Below are 15465 nucleotides of genomic sequence, written 5' to 3'. Positions count from 1 at the left end.
AAAAAAATAAAGTATCTTTATTTTATGTTAATAAAAGCTACTCCCCTACTCAGACCCCATCATTACCAAGTAAAAAAAAAAAAAAAAAAAACCCCACCCAAACAAACAGAAAACCCCCCAACAACAATAGGCTAGACCAAACCAAGATTTCCAATTTACTGTAATTAGCAACTCCTATGGTCCTGTGACATAGAGATGCCAGGCTGCTTTCTGTAATGAACATAGATTCTTCGAAGAGGTTAGTTGACTAAGCTGTTACTTGTTCATTTTCTCGTGTTTATTTCTTTCCCTAATAATACACAACTAATTTGCACAACTTTAATTATGAGACTCATGCAAAGTTTTACGCGGAAACATAGCAAGATCGGGCAGGAGCTGAAGGATAGCATTTGAACCGGTTAACACAGATTACAGAAAATCATCAACCCAGATCAGTGATAAAATCGAAGAAAATTTGAATTCAGATTACACTGTCAAGAGTTTTGCTATGCCGATTTTAAAATAGTGAAATATTTTCATAGTATCAGTTAAGTCATGTCTATCAGATTACCGCCTTGCTTAATAGTTAGCAATTTTTAAAAATAGATAATTACGTTTAATATAGTATTATATGTATAATAAAATGGAAGATATGCATCATAATATTGTAAAACGGCAACAACAAAAACTTGAAACATGAACCTATAAGATGCACGCTACAGGGTAAACATGCAGCTTTTTGTATTTTATTTGTTAGAAATTTTTTATTAATTTGAATTAAAGCATTTTTGTGCAACTCAAAAATAAAGTTAAAAATTAATTAGGTTTCTTTGTTGTTTTTAATACCAACCATTCAGTGCTTCTAAGCTTTCTGCAGCGTTCTCTGTATCAGTGGCAGATATTAAAGTGAAGTTTAGGGTACTGCAACCCTGAACACAGTTGGTATCTTAAACACCTGGTGGGAGAGTGAGCTACACGCATAAGGAGGCAAGTTTCTCGTGCACTTATATTTAACTCCATAATTTCATACGTCCTCATGGGGGCAGTGTTGCATTACAAATCAGTCATGGAGCTGAGCTCTTCAAGTTTGTTGTAACAGGAGATGGCAGTAGGGCATCATTGATACGGCCCTCTGCAGGTGCCCTGGCATGTATTCAAGATGATGGATGTTTTACATTAGTGTGTGATGACAGCAGCTTATGTTTGTGTCTCACTAAATGTCAGCAAGTATCATATTAAAAAATCTGGCAGGAGAGCTGCAGAGTGTGATCCTGCGTTTTACAGCTTCCATACTGTGTAGCTGACCTTCAATCCTCGCTGTCTCACTGTCATCCCTCTCTGTCTTACTTTGCTTTCTACAGACAGACACGTGTTTTCATTGTTTCCTAAAGCTTCACAATGGATCTTTATATAGAAAGAAAAAGTGTGTGTGTTTTCTTTGCTGTTCCACACAACATGCGTTTAAATTTTAAGAAGAATTTGTTGGATTTTCTTTGTGAAAAAGTCAACTTTTAGCTATATTGTTTGCCTGGACTTTTATTCAGTTTTCTGACTCAGGAGGTCATTTAAACATATTTTTTTGTGGTAACTAACTTGCACTCTGGTGCATAGATCATTTTAGCAGAGTCATAACTGCTCACAAATAATTTTTATGCCATTCACAGAAGTTGTTTCTCAAGGGCACTGCAGTGTGAAGCAATATCCTTGAAATAGGTGATGATGTCACATAGATGGACTGAAAAGCTGGAGAATGTAGAAGAAGCAAGGTGCTATTATTTGGCCCTATTCTACTTTCTCTATCATGGGCTATGGTTGGGTATAGATAAGGTTTACAGCCTGGGGGTCTGGAATCAATAATGGATGTAATTGGTGAGCTGGAAGTGAAGATAATTGAAGGTAATTGTGTGGACCGTCACCAGCTTTGTCGAGAGGTCAAGTTATCGAAGACGAGAAGATGGCGGGGATGGTAAATCACTCTCTCTCCCCTAGACCTCCTACTGTATACCTATTGTTTATAGCATTAGTTAGTAATAACACCTTTGCATTTTATTGACTTTCTTTTTCAAAGCTGAAACAATAGTTCCAAGAATGTGTTCGTCTTCACGTAAGTTGTTATATTTGCTCAGAAAAAGCTATATGACCTTGTAGTAAACTAGATCTTTTGCATCTTTGGGCCTTTTGGTGTAAAGGTACAATTTACAGATGTTAGATTTTAAGGTTGTGCTGTTTGTAGTAGATGCTTTACAAGCACGTTGTTACCATTCATACTCTCAACTCTGTATAATGCCAAACAGATCAGATATTTCCTTGTATCAGCAGCCTCACCCTTCTGCTGTTCAAACTTTCTGTTCTTGAGGGGGACCCAATTAGAAGAAAGTTGGCTTGAAGTTACAGTAACCTGTTTCAGACACTGCATAGCCTGAGGGGCTTGTTATGGCCCTGTCCATAATCTGTTTTGGTGGCTGTTGTTGTCTGTGCCTTTAAGTCTTTGCAGGTCCCGGAGTGGATGAGCTGACGGCTGCTGATTGGTCCCCTGGCCATGTGATCTTCATTCAAATCCCTCACCAGCAGTTGTCCCGGGGCAGCCACTGACAGCAGCAGCAGACCTGACCCTGGCCTCCAAAACCTGAGACTTTTGTGCCTGTGACTTTGTGCGACTTTTTTGGAGTTTTGTATATAGTGTGTACATTAGTTTTCATTGTAAATAGCCTTGTAAATAGCACTGCAACAGAAGGGGTGAGCTGCCTTATTGTTTTTCCTTTGTTGTTGGTGGCAGATTTGTTTAATGTTAGTGTGCCTTTACATGCTAAAAAGGCAGAAATTAAGCAGTGCCTGACAGCTCAGCTGGTGGATAAGGGGGTATTTGCGGAGTCGAAACCTCGGCCGGTTGAGGCGACTGGAGGTTTGGTGGTGGATGCGGGAGCAGAAGCTGCTGCAACCATCCCAAAAGCTCCCAGTGGACGGGTGTCGCCAGGGGCGGAGGCTCCTGCTGCCATTCAGATCCCAAACGTTAGCCCAGCCGGACAATCAACAGGATTGGTTACGGAGGATCTTGGGCTCGCCCTTCGCCTGAAAGAGGTGGAGCTTGCGACTAAGTCCAAAGAAGTTGAGCTTATGCATCTCCGCATAAGGGCTATGGAGCTGGATCCTTCCCGGCAGCGCAATGTTACCTCTACCCCAGTGAGTAAGGTTGTGAGTAAATCTTCTGATTCACTCTCCTCTGACCAATTTGATGCAAGCAGGCAAATTGCTTTAGTGCCACCTTTCAGAGAAAGTGAGGTTGACTCTTACTTTAATGCCTTTGAACGCATCGCAACCACTTTGAAATGGCCCAAGGATGTGTGGAGTTTGTTGCTGCAGTGTAAATTGGTGGGGAAAGCACAGGAAGTGTGTGCGAGCTTGTCTATTGATGACAGCCTGGATTATGAAATTGTGAAATCCACTATTTTAAGGGCTTATGAGCTAGTTCCAGAGGCATATCGCCAGAGGTTTCGGTCGTGTGAAAAATCTGCCAACCAAACACATGTAGAGTTTGCCAGGGAGAAGACTCTCTTGTTTGATAAGTGGTTAGCTGCAAGTAAAGTGAAGGACTTTGCTCAGCTAAGAGAATTGGTCCTGCTGGAGGAATTCAAAACGTGTCTTCCAGAGAATGTTGTTGTATATATCAATGAGCAAAAGGTGGATTCGTTGTCTAAAGCTGCTGTTCTCACAGATGAGTTTGTGTTGACCCATCGCGTTGCGTTTTCAGCTGTGCGCCGTGAATGTGCCCCGTTGTCGAAACCTGCGAGGAGTTTGAGGGTTTCTCCTAAGCGTCAAACGCGCCCTGATCAGGTCCCCATGACTGTCCGAGAATGCTTTTATTGCCATGATACTGGCCATCTCATTGCCAGTTGTCCGTCGCTCCGTCGCAAAGAGCAAACTCACACATGGAAAAAGCCAAAAAGCATTGGTTTTGTTCAATCGGTTGCTACTCCTAATCCCGTCAGTGATGAACCAGGAAATGACAGTCTTGACAGCAGTTACCGACCATTCATTTCACAAGGGTTCGCCTCACTGACTGGAATAGAGGAGGATCGCGTGCCGATTGTAATTTTGCGCGACACTGGGGCTGCCCAGTCTCTCATTTTGGAAAGTGCGTTGCCTTTCTCAAGTAACTCGTTTTGTGGTGCTGATGCTCTCGTGTGGGGAGTGAAAATGAGTGTGTTACGAGCTCCGCTGCACAGTCTTCCTACAGTCGCCTCTCGTTTCGGGCCCGGTAACAGTTGGGGTGCGCGCTCGCTTGCCCGTGCAGGGGGTTACTATGATTCTGGGGAATGATCTAGCCAATGGGAAAGTTTTCCCGATCCCTGAAGTAATTGAAAACCCCGTCGATGATTTTGATTTTGTTTCCGAGCCTGCTGCTGACAGTCTGCCCTCTGTTTTTCCTGCCTGTGTTGTCACACGCGCCCACAAGCGTAAATATGGTGATGTTGACTTGTCTGACTCTTTTCTATGTTCTGAAGCTGTTCCTGAGAAAGCCGAACTGCCTGTGGAAAAAGCTGAAAAATGTGTGTCTGATAAACTGCTACCCGCTACACCTGACCTGTCTTTTGAGGTAAACAAAACAGATTTTATTCATGCGCAACAGAATGACCCGACTTTGGCCAAATGTTTACTTGCCGCAAATTCAAGCGATCAGAATCCCCGTGTCTACAGCATTGAAAATGATGTGTTAATGCGCAAATGGCATCCTCCCTCCTCTAGTGATCTTGGCTGGAACGTATTTCAACAAGCAGTTGTACCGCAAAATTTCCGACACCAAGTACTCAGCCTAGCACATGACAGTTTCTCTGGACATTTAGGAATTAGGAAGACCTACCTTCGTATTCTGCGTCACTTTTTCTGGCCAGGTTTGAAGACTGATGTGACCAAATATTGCCGCTCTTGCCACGTTTGCCAGGTCAGCGGAAAACCCAACCAGGTTATTCCTCCTGCTCCATTGTATCCAATCCCAGCCTTAGGCGAACCATTTGAGCACATAATCATCGATTGTGTAGGTCCGCTTCCAAAAACCAAGTCAGGACATCAGTACCTCTTGACTTTAATGTGCGCCGCCACACGCTTCCCCGAGGCTATTCCATTACGCACTATCAAAGTCAAAGCCATTGTCAGAGCATTAGTAAACTTTTTCTCCCTTTTCGGTTTGCCTAAATCAGTTCAAACAGACCAAGGGTCTAACTTCATGTCCAAGATATTCGCTCAGGTCTTAAAATCGCTATCCATCAAGCATCAAAAATCCAGTGCATATCACCCCGAATCACAGGGTGCGCTTGAGCGTTTCCACCAGACTTTAAAAGCCATGATGAGGAAGTTCTGCCTCGAGTCAGGAAGAGAGTGGGACGAAGGTCTGCCACTTCTCCTTCTAGCGGTGAGGGAGAGTGTGCAGGAGTCCACGGGTTTCAGTCCCGCAGAGCTGGTGTTTGGACACACAGTGCGTGGTCCCCTGCGGCTGCTTAAAGAGAGATATCTGTCCGACACAGCTACCCCCGAGCAGAACGTATTAGATTACGTAAGTTGTTTTAGGGAGCGTCTGCATAAAGCATGCGAAATTGCACGCGAGGCTCTTTCCGCGTCTCAGGAAAAAAGGAAAAGGAAATTCGACAAAAAGTCCATGCAGAGAAAATTTGAAGTGGGTGACAAAGTGTTGACTCTCCTACCCGTTCCTGGATCCTCCCTCCAGGCAAAGTTCTGTGGGCCCTATACTGTCCAAGAGAAACTGAGTGACACAGATTATGTTATAGGTACCCCAGACCGTAGGAGAAAGCGTCGTGTGTGTCATGTTAATCTGATGAAGCCTTATGTTGTTCGTGATGCAGGTGTAAACTCCTCCTCATCCCCCGCTGCGCTGTCTGCCGTGTCGGTAGTTGTGCCAGCATCCCCGTCTCAGTATAGCCCAGAAAGTGATGGCTTAGCTTTCGTTTGTGCTGAGGGTTGCTCCCGACTCAGAAACTCTGAAGTATTGGATAAGTTGAATTCCCACCTAAAACATTTAGATGAGGCCGCCCAGACCGATGTGTGTTCTCTGATCAATACTTACCCATCTCTGTTTGCTGACACTCCGTCTCGCACTACTGTCCTCGAACATGACATAGATGTAGGTGACCACCCTCCGATCAAACAACACGCTTATCGTGTGAACCCTACCAAACGTGCACTTTTTCAGCAAGAAGTTTCCTACTTGCTGGAAAATGGTCTTGCTGTCCCTAGTTCGAGTGCCTGGAGTTCCCCATGCCTTCTTGTGCCGAAGGAAGACAAAACTCCACGTTTTTGTAGTGATTTTCGAAAAGTGAACAGTGTGACCAAACCCGACTCCTACCCTATTCCCCGCATGGAAGATTGTGTTGACAGGGTTGGCTCCGCAAAGTTTGTCACCAAACTGGACTTATTAAAGGGTTATTGGCAAGTTCCCCTCACTCCGCGTGCATCTGAAATTTCTGCTTTTGTCACTCCTGACCACTTCCTCCAATACACCGTCATGCCTTTTGGCCTTCGAAATGCCCCTGCCACATTTCAACGCCTTATGCACATTGTCTTAGGTGGTGTCACAAACTGTGAAGTGTACTTAGACGACATTGTAGCCTATTCAGAGACTTGGTCAGATCACCTTGGAACACTCACGGAGATTTTTGGAAGATTACAAGAGGCATCCCTTACCCTAAATCTTGCCAAATGTGACTTTGGTAAGGCCACTGTGACTTATCTAGGGAAGCAGGTGGGTCAGGGACAGGTGCGCCCCCTGCTGGCTAAAATCCAGGCTATCCTAGATTTCCCTGTGCCTCGCACTAGACGTGAGCTTCGCCGGTTCCTTGGTATGGCCGGCTATTATCGTGGCTTCTGTAAGAATTTTGCAGATGTAGTTGCACCTCTCACCAGTCTCACAAGTGTGTCAAAACCATTCGTATGGTCCCCCACATGCCAGAATGCTTTTGAGTCTGCCAAAGCTCTCCTCTGCAGCACACCAGTACTTGCCGCTCCTGTTTTCACACATCCGTTTAAACTTGAGGTGGATGCCAGCGCCAACGGTGCAGGTGCGGTACTGTTGCAGGAGGATAGGCAGGGTGTTGATCACCCAATTGGTTACTTTTCGAAAAAATTCAACTCCCACCAACAGAAATATAGCACCATTGAAAAGGAAGCTCTCTCTTTTGCTTGCTCTACAGCATTTCGAGGTCTATGTCGGTTCCAGTTCAGCACCTGTCATTGTTTACACAGACCACAACCCCCTCGTGTTTTTGACCCGAATGCAAAATTCCAACCAAAGACTCATGAGATGGTCCCTCTTAGTACAAGATTTCAATCTGGAGATCCATCACAAAAAAGGGACAGAGAATGTACTGGCAGATGCGCTGTCACGTGGTTTTCGGAACCCCTAAGCGCCAAACATCTTTAGGGGAGATGTTTGGTCTTGGGAAGGGGGGTGTTATGGCCCTGTCCATAATCTGTTTTGGTGGCTGTTGTTGTCTGTGCCTTTAAGTCTTTGCAGGTCCCGGAGTGGATGAGCTGACGGCTGCTGATTGGTCCCCTGGCCATGTGATCTTCATTCAAATCCCTCACCAGCAGTTGTCCCGGGGCAACCACTGACAGCAGCAGCAGACCTGACCCTGGCCTCCAAAACCTGAGACTTTTGTGCCTGTGACTTTGTGCGACTTTTTTGGAGTTTTGTATATAGTGTGTACATTAGTTTTCATTGTAAATAGCCTTGTAAATAGCACTGCAACAGAAGGGGTGAGCTGCCTTATTGTTTTTCCTTGCACTGTTTTCTCCTGTTTATTTCAGTTAGGGAGTTAGGTGTAGCGCTTGTCTTTTGTTTGATATTTGATTTCACATAGGGTTGTAGATAACACCTCCTCCTGACTTAGCTTGTTTTGTTTGTTATTTTGGCCTTTGTTCACCCCGGAGCTTCATTTTTGCAGTGCAGAAAAATAAATCATGATTCACTAAGAAATTGGTTTCCCTTTGTGTATGGTTTTGGGGACCAGGGCGGGGCAATTCTTTCAAACTTGTGTTGCGTTCCTGTACCCCTAGACTGGGGCGTAACAGGGCTGCATCAACGCCTAGTATAAGATGATTTTCATTTCTACTTGACTGGATTACTGCAACATCCTTTTTGCAGGGCTTCCTAAAACAACGTTCAGTAAGCTGTAGCTTAGTCAGAAGTCTGCTGCAAGGGCATTAATGGAAACCAATAACAGATACTGGCTTCCAGAATCCTACAGAATTGATTTAAAAATATTTTATTTATATAAACAAATCTTAAATGGTCTGACAGTTAATCACTTTACATCCGAGTTTGCCTTCTTAGATCTTCCACTGCCAAACTGTTAGCTACGCAGTACTCCTCACAGAAAAAAATTGGGGATGCAGCTTTTGCACATTATACCCACAAACTCTGAAACAGCCTCTCCCTCAAAATATTAGAGAAGTAGACTCTAAGGCCAATTTCAAGAAACTGTTATAAACACGCTTTAAATCTGGTATTCAACTAGTATTTCCACTTAATAATAATACCACTGTCAGTTCTGGTGAGACTCGATTCAGTAGTCTGGGAGATACGGTGCAAAGTTCTTCTACTTCTAAGTTTGCTTCTTCATTATATTTTTCCTTGTTTTTTTTGTGGGACTTTATGTATTATTTATTTTTATGTATGAGCTGTTTATAAACTTGTGGGTGTGCATATATGCATTTTTAATGGGTTGTTCATTTGTTAAATATCTCTTTTAATATATTTATCAACCTCCTTAACCCCCAGAAAAGCCCTTTGAACCCATACATGTTATATTGGGCTATACAAATAATTGAAGTGGATTCATGTTTATTTTGAACTGTGACTCATAAAAAGGCACGGTACTAGAGTGCAAAGATAAAGAATGGAAATTCTGGAAAACGGCATAATAGATATCAGTCTTTTTAATTTTTATCTGGAAGAAAATTGTGCAGCCACTTCATTTAGTCACTTGATATGTGCATGTTGTTTTCAGTTTTTTGTCAGTACAACCAGTGCAGTTGTAATGCTGGCCCATAAAGCAGTGAACTGATGCACTATTTTGGCAGCCTTCATTAAGAATATGGTGTAAATGTTTAATTTAAAAATGTCTGCTAGTCAATATAATTCAAGAATCACAGTGCAAAAACTTATGGCCAGTGCATATGTAGATGCTCAGAGTAACTGGTATGCTCTGAGTCTCTTTGGCATTGTGTATTGGACTAAAGCAACTCATAGAATATTAATTAAATTCTTTCATAGATTCTTTTCTCCCAGTGAACTTTCCAGGGGCAGAGAAGTGTTTTAAAGGTGAAATGTGTCCTATGGTCAGCAGGGGGCACTGCAGTACTGTGCATTAACTTAAATCTCAACCTCTGCAAAAACTTCACTGGTGCTCTGCAGAGTCATGGCCACTGAATGATATGACACTTTCATTCATATTTCACTCTAAGAACATTCAGCGATTACTCCCATCTTATAGCTTGGAGTAAAAGGATTCCAAGATCTGCACTCTCTTATCTTTCTGTAGATTATATCTGCTTTAACACCGTAGCATTTTACAGTCCAATTGGTGTTCTGTTTCAGATAATGCATTTTTGTTTTAAGTTGTCATTATCAAATGAAGGAATGTATCTATCATAACCTTGAACACTCAGAATACACTATGGTTGTGTACTCAATGTAAAAAATAACATTATTGTAGTTCTGCTCTTCTTTGACAATGCAATGTTCAGTATAGACTTCCTGTTAATTTTTTTTCTTAGTTTAAAAAAAACAAACCAATATTTTTATGTAAATAAGATTTACATTTTCATTGTAGGTTATAGTCCCTTAACGTACTTAAAGAACATGTTGAATGTGTACTGTAGATACAATTTAACAGCTTTACAGTATTTGTAAGCATCACTTGTGCATCTGTAAAAGTTAAAATTCTGAAAAAGGTGTCTTGTACCAACTCTGGATGTACTTACTTTAATATATTATAACTAGTTTAGTCAGAATGGCAGAAATAAGCCTCTTCCCAAGGGTGGCTTGGCTCTCCCTTGGAGAAAGGGTGAAGAGTTCAGTCATTCAGGAGGGACTCGGACTAGAGCTGCTACTCTCCCAACTCAAAAGGAGCCAGGTCAGATTTTTTTGGGCATCTGACTAGGATGCCTTCTGGACACCACCTAGTGAAGGTATTCTGGGCATGTCCTACCGGGAAGAGGCTGCAGGGCAGACCCAGGACACGCTACAGAGATGATGTCTCTCGGCTGGCTTGGGATCGTCTTTGTGTGCCCCTAGATGAACTGGAGGAGGTGGCCAGTGTTACGTCCCCTGGCTAGTCTAGGGGGTGAAGGGATGAACATAAAGGTGGATGGTGAAGGAGGAGCCAAGATGGTAACTTTAAAAGGTTTATTTAATGCTGGTGATGAGATTTGGGTTCAGACTGAGGTATAACTTCAGGGAGAGCCAAGGCCAACATAACAAACAAAACATCCCTGATGTAAAAATAAAAGAAACTTACCTAACTCCAAAGAAAACAAAATATACAACCTATAACCATAACCTACCTAACAACACATAAACTGGAGAAAATGGGATGTCAAAACAAAAGGCAGCTCTCCCCTACAAGCAGTCTGAACATGAAAACAAAAATGCACATACAAGTCACAAAGGCATGCAAGCCTGCACAGGTATGGCAATCAAAATGACCAGAGGGCACAGAAACACAGCTCCACAGGCCTTAAGTAGTGCTCCGCTGATTAACAATTATCTGGACTCTGAGCGGCATCCAATCAGGACGGAGGAGGTGGAGCCTAGACAAAACAAAGAGTTAGTAGGGAGAAGAGACATCCTCCTGGGGGGATGTAACACCAGGAAGAGAGGGAGTGCTGGGTTTTTCTGTTTAGACCCGGATAAGTGGTAGAAGATGAATTGATTGGTAGCTTAGTTAGTTTAATGTTAGCATATTAAGCAGCATAATTGCAGAAATCTCAGGCCTTTTTAAAAAAATTTTTTTTTTCTTAGAACTGTCTTAAAGCCTACAAAGAATATGTAAACATTTCAAAGTGAACACAAGAAATCCAACAGGAGCAGTGGTTGTGTTGACAAAGAAAAATGTGAAAAATTTTAGGTGCATTATACGGCATCAGTCATTTGCTTTGATGTTGCAGCCAAAGGTTTCCAGGTGATCACAGAACTTCACAGTCCTCCTGTCATTGGTTGGCTCAGAGGTACAGTAGCTGCTCTAGGATTCCTTCTTGTAGTTCCGAGTTCCTGGGGGAGCCGCTGAAGGATGTTGTCAGTGATGAATACTCTTTGTAATCTAACGGGATATTGGAGTGGAAGTGCTCAACATTCAGCTGGAGGGAAAGGGGAATAGAGGGAGAACATTTACACAATCTTATATACATGGAAACCATGAAGGGACTTGGTATTGATTATATGTTTTGACTCTGTTTTTCTGTTTTTGCTTTCTACATGTTTCAGTCTTACTTCAGTCTGCTCTTCCTCTTTGCTCCACCCTCCCTTCACTGTTTCTTGTACTATGTATTTTGATTACAAGAATTAGTTTCAAAACAGAGTTGGTGCAAGTATTTGAAAAAGAGCAATTACTACTTTATATAACTTTGGAAGACATCAGGTGTGTTTTCACTACAAATAATCAAGTCAAGACTTTGCCTTTATTCTTCAGGCACAGCTTGTTGTTAGATGAAACTAGAGTATGGAGAAGATCATCATCAAGGCAAGAAAAACATAACAGGAAAAAACAAGCAGCAAATGTAAAGGCAAGAGGCTGAACTATCAGTAGACTGTCTCTCAAGTGTCTATTTCCTTCTCCCTTCACAATGTGTTCCCATGCTTAATTGGAAATGTAGTGTAGGTAATGAACCCATTTATAGACTCATTACAATATTCTGCGCTAGCAAAAGGTATTGTGCTGAGACACAGGACAAGAGCTGTGGAGAGGAGAGATTAGAATGGAAAGAAGTGAATACATGAAGGACATTCATACATGGGAAAATATGAGACTAAATATTTTGACATTTAAAAAAAAAAAAAGGGTATCTCACAGGTGTACTTTTGTGTCTTTGTGCGTCCTGATTGTTGTGATCAAGATAATTGGGAACCTGTCACCTTGTGTTGTACAGTGAATGCTTGCTGAGAAACATGGAGATATAGCCATGTTGCCCCATGTCATACAAACTCCGTTTTTTTTGGATTGCAAGATTCAACACCACGACAAAAATCATAACTTTTAGAGCAGGTCAGCCTTATAGCAGTAACTGGTAGCGATCAGAAAAGGTGAAATCGATGAGAAAAAGAGAAGAAATATGCACGATAAGATGCAAGGGTTTATCTCCACTCCTCACTCTGTGCTATACTTGGCTTAGTTTGCTCTTGCTGGGAGTTACAAGGTCAGATTATCAACACTCTCATCTTTTATCAGAATCAGAATCAGAATCAGAATACTTTATTGATCCCTGGGGGAAATTATTTTTTGTTATCATCAGTATTCCAGCACCTATGCTGGTTGGATCCTGACTAGCCAAAAAAACATGTCTAGGAGAAAGTAATGGGGACAGAAGGGTACACGTATAATAAAAAAAATGTCTGAGCATTCATTCATAGCTTATTTTAGTAAATACTATCTCACAATCTTTGCGATACCTCTCATCACATTTGCATCATCACAAGAGTATACTAAACTTTACTGTTATGTTTCATCCCAGCCAGCTAAATTTTCACATAAGTGCTCACTAAACCTCAGCGTAGTTAAAATTCTGTTTGCACAATGTTTGAGAAAATTCTATTAGTTACAAGCTGTGTACTAGAACCACGACCTTAACTCGTGATGATGAAGATGAAATACAAAGCAGAGTAATGGATTCACCTGCCATTTCCTGTTTTAAATCAAATAACCCATGGTTAAATGCTTTGGAGAAGTGCATATTTTGATGCCAGCGACTCACTCTGTCATACTTAAATGGCACAATGTTTTCTCTTTGACTTAATGAGCTTCATTAAGGTCTGACTCACTAGTCTTCTGAATTTTTGTTTTTTTTTCTTCCCCCCTCTTATGCTAATTCAGTAACAGGAATTGCTGTTTTCATGCTGGGTAAAGTGCTACAGTGCACATCACTTCTTTGCTGATCTCTTACTTGACCTGTTGTCTACATAGTGCGTCTTGTCCATGTGCAGTGTTATGAGTACACCCATTATTCAGTAGCTTGTAGAACCACCTTTAGCAACAATAACTCAACGTAATGGTTTTCCATATAACTTTATCAGTCTCACACATCATTGTGGAGAAATTTTGGCTTATGCACAGCTCTCTTAATGTCCCACCACTGCATTTAATCAGGTCGAGGTCTGGACTTTGACTTGGCCATTGCAAGTGGGATCATTGGGATCATTCTGCTGTTGCAGTATAGTTGTCCATTAACCCCCTTAACTGTGTGATTGTACAGATTTTTTTTTAAATAGTAACGTGTGTGTGTGTGTGTGTGTGTGTGTGTGTGCGCGTGTGTGTGTGTGTGTGTGTGCGCGCGCGTGCTTAAAAACACCCAATCCACATGCATTATATTTATCTACCAATGAAACACTAAGAGGAATGGGCTGGGGTATTGTCATGTGATTATAAGGCCAACTGGACAGTTACCAGTGTCAAACCTAGGTATGTTTGGTACTTTTCAAATACTTTAGTTCTTTCATAGTGTATGTTTGTAACACTGGATGAGAAAAACTCAAATCATCATCCTGAATTTGCACTCTATCAAACATATCTAGATTTGACATTGGCAACCCCCCATTTTGGCCTTATATCACATAACCATATGGCCAACCCATCCTTGTTGGTGCTTCATTGGTGGATAAATGTACTGCATGCAGACAATTGAATGGTTTTAAAGAAAAAAAGTTGTGCAATTTTCTTTTTTTCCGTGCAATTAGTGGATTAGTGGATAGGTATACTCGGTGTCTTCTATTTATAGTGCCGTCTACAATATAGTTCTTGATGAGCCTGATGAATGCCACAGGCCGAAATGCAATGCTTAATAATAAAGCAACCCTCCAAAAAAGTCATATTAGTTTGATTTTTTTTGTTGTACTGTCATGAACTTTAACATTTAACATGTTAAATGAGGCCCATAGAGTCTGAGATGTAGCTTTGCTATATCTGGGCGATACTGAGGCATTTTGTTAACACACACTTGAATGCTGGCAAAACTTGTTCTTTTATAAAGGACATCAGGACATCAGATTAGCAGCAACTAGCTGCTACCTACCCCCTTATTTCTATGGAAGCAGTGAGGGTGTATTTAGTTTTTCATACAACTGCACAGATTCCTGTGAAACTTTCTTTTCATGACTATATATCCAAATCTATTTGTATTTATTTATTTATTTTTACATTCAAGCCTTCACACCGCAACCACTGAAACATCAAGAATCCGAGATGCTGATTCATTTAAAGCTGGAGGACAAACAGCTGACGAGGTATGAAAAGTAACTCTGTTTTTAAAGGCCAGCCACTTTGACTGTTTGTATATGTGTGTGTACTTGTGCTGTCCTTGCTCTAATTGACCAGCTGTGGCTACGTGTTCGGCCTCCTTAAAACCCCCATTGATCCCACAGCCATTTCACAACAGGCCTTATTGCTTTGCTTGTGCCCTCTGTTTCAGGCGTCTGCAACACCCCTGAAAAGGAGTAGAGGAAATAGTGGGGACTGAGCAAGTGAGTGTGCAAGAACTGTGGTGTTTGAAGTGGAGGGGTAGTAATGAAACTGTACATTAGGATGGATATTCTAGAAGATCGGTGTGTTTTGCCACTTTATGGTTTCCAAATCCTATTCATTGAGTCAATGAAAACTACGATACGGCATGCAGGAGTCGATAAATTGATATCTGCAAAAATGAGTTAGTAAAGATTTCTGATGACATAGGCAGTGTGCAGCGAAACATCCCACATTTGCAGTTATTAAAATATAAATCTTTTCTTGAATGTCAAATTCAGTGACAGTAATTTAGTCTAAGTAGAGTACATTAACGTATTCTCATTCAAAATATATAATTGCAGGGCTAAATGGGTGTTAAGTATTCTTAAATGCATGCCGTGTAACCTCAAGGTCTGGGTCTGGCTTGGCCAAGAACCATTCGTCACCCCTTTGCTTTCTTCTCCCGTGTGCCTTATAAAAGCAAAAACCTTTAAAAACAAATTGAATTGTAATTGCTTTTAGCTGTGGGCTAAGGTCAAGGAATGTGCTACTCTCAAACTTGGCTGGCTTTGATTGCAAGCTTAAGCACATTTTCAAGGAGAGAAACTTGGAAAAGTCTTGGTTAACAGAATTCCATCTGTTTTATAGTCGATACAACAATGGAGATCTGCCAAACACCGCACACCTCACTCTGTAATGTTATACAAACTTTGACCTTTCTCCCTCCAGGACTGTTCTCGGGGGTTGTGGGCCAGGGTCAAGGCCA

General features: G+C 41.7%; 1 long non-coding RNA gene across 1 annotated transcript; it reads left to right on the top strand.

Annotated features, from left to right (window-relative positions):
• Nucleotides 1–150: 150 nt before the first annotated feature.
• Nucleotides 151–14707, top strand: LOC147310357 (uncharacterized). The gene is made up of 3 exons (XR_015125590.1): nucleotides 151–238; nucleotides 14404–14482; nucleotides 14668–14707. It is a non-coding gene; the product is annotated as an uncharacterized LOC147310357 (long non-coding RNA).
• The last annotated feature ends 758 nt before the right edge of the window (nucleotides 14708–15465 follow it).

This window comes from Aulonocara sp. 'chitande type north' Nkhata Bay, linkage group LG17, assembly GCF_057382095.1.
Source record: "Aulonocara sp. 'chitande type north' Nkhata Bay isolate Kocher_YH1m ecotype deep benthic linkage group LG17, A_spYH_male_GT1.1, whole genome shotgun sequence".
NCBI classification, from domain to species: domain Eukaryota; kingdom Metazoa; phylum Chordata; class Actinopteri; order Cichliformes; family Cichlidae; genus Aulonocara; species Aulonocara sp. 'chitande type north' Nkhata Bay.
Note: the sequence above shows the minus strand (reverse complement) of the source record. Positions and strands in the feature narration are given on the sequence as shown.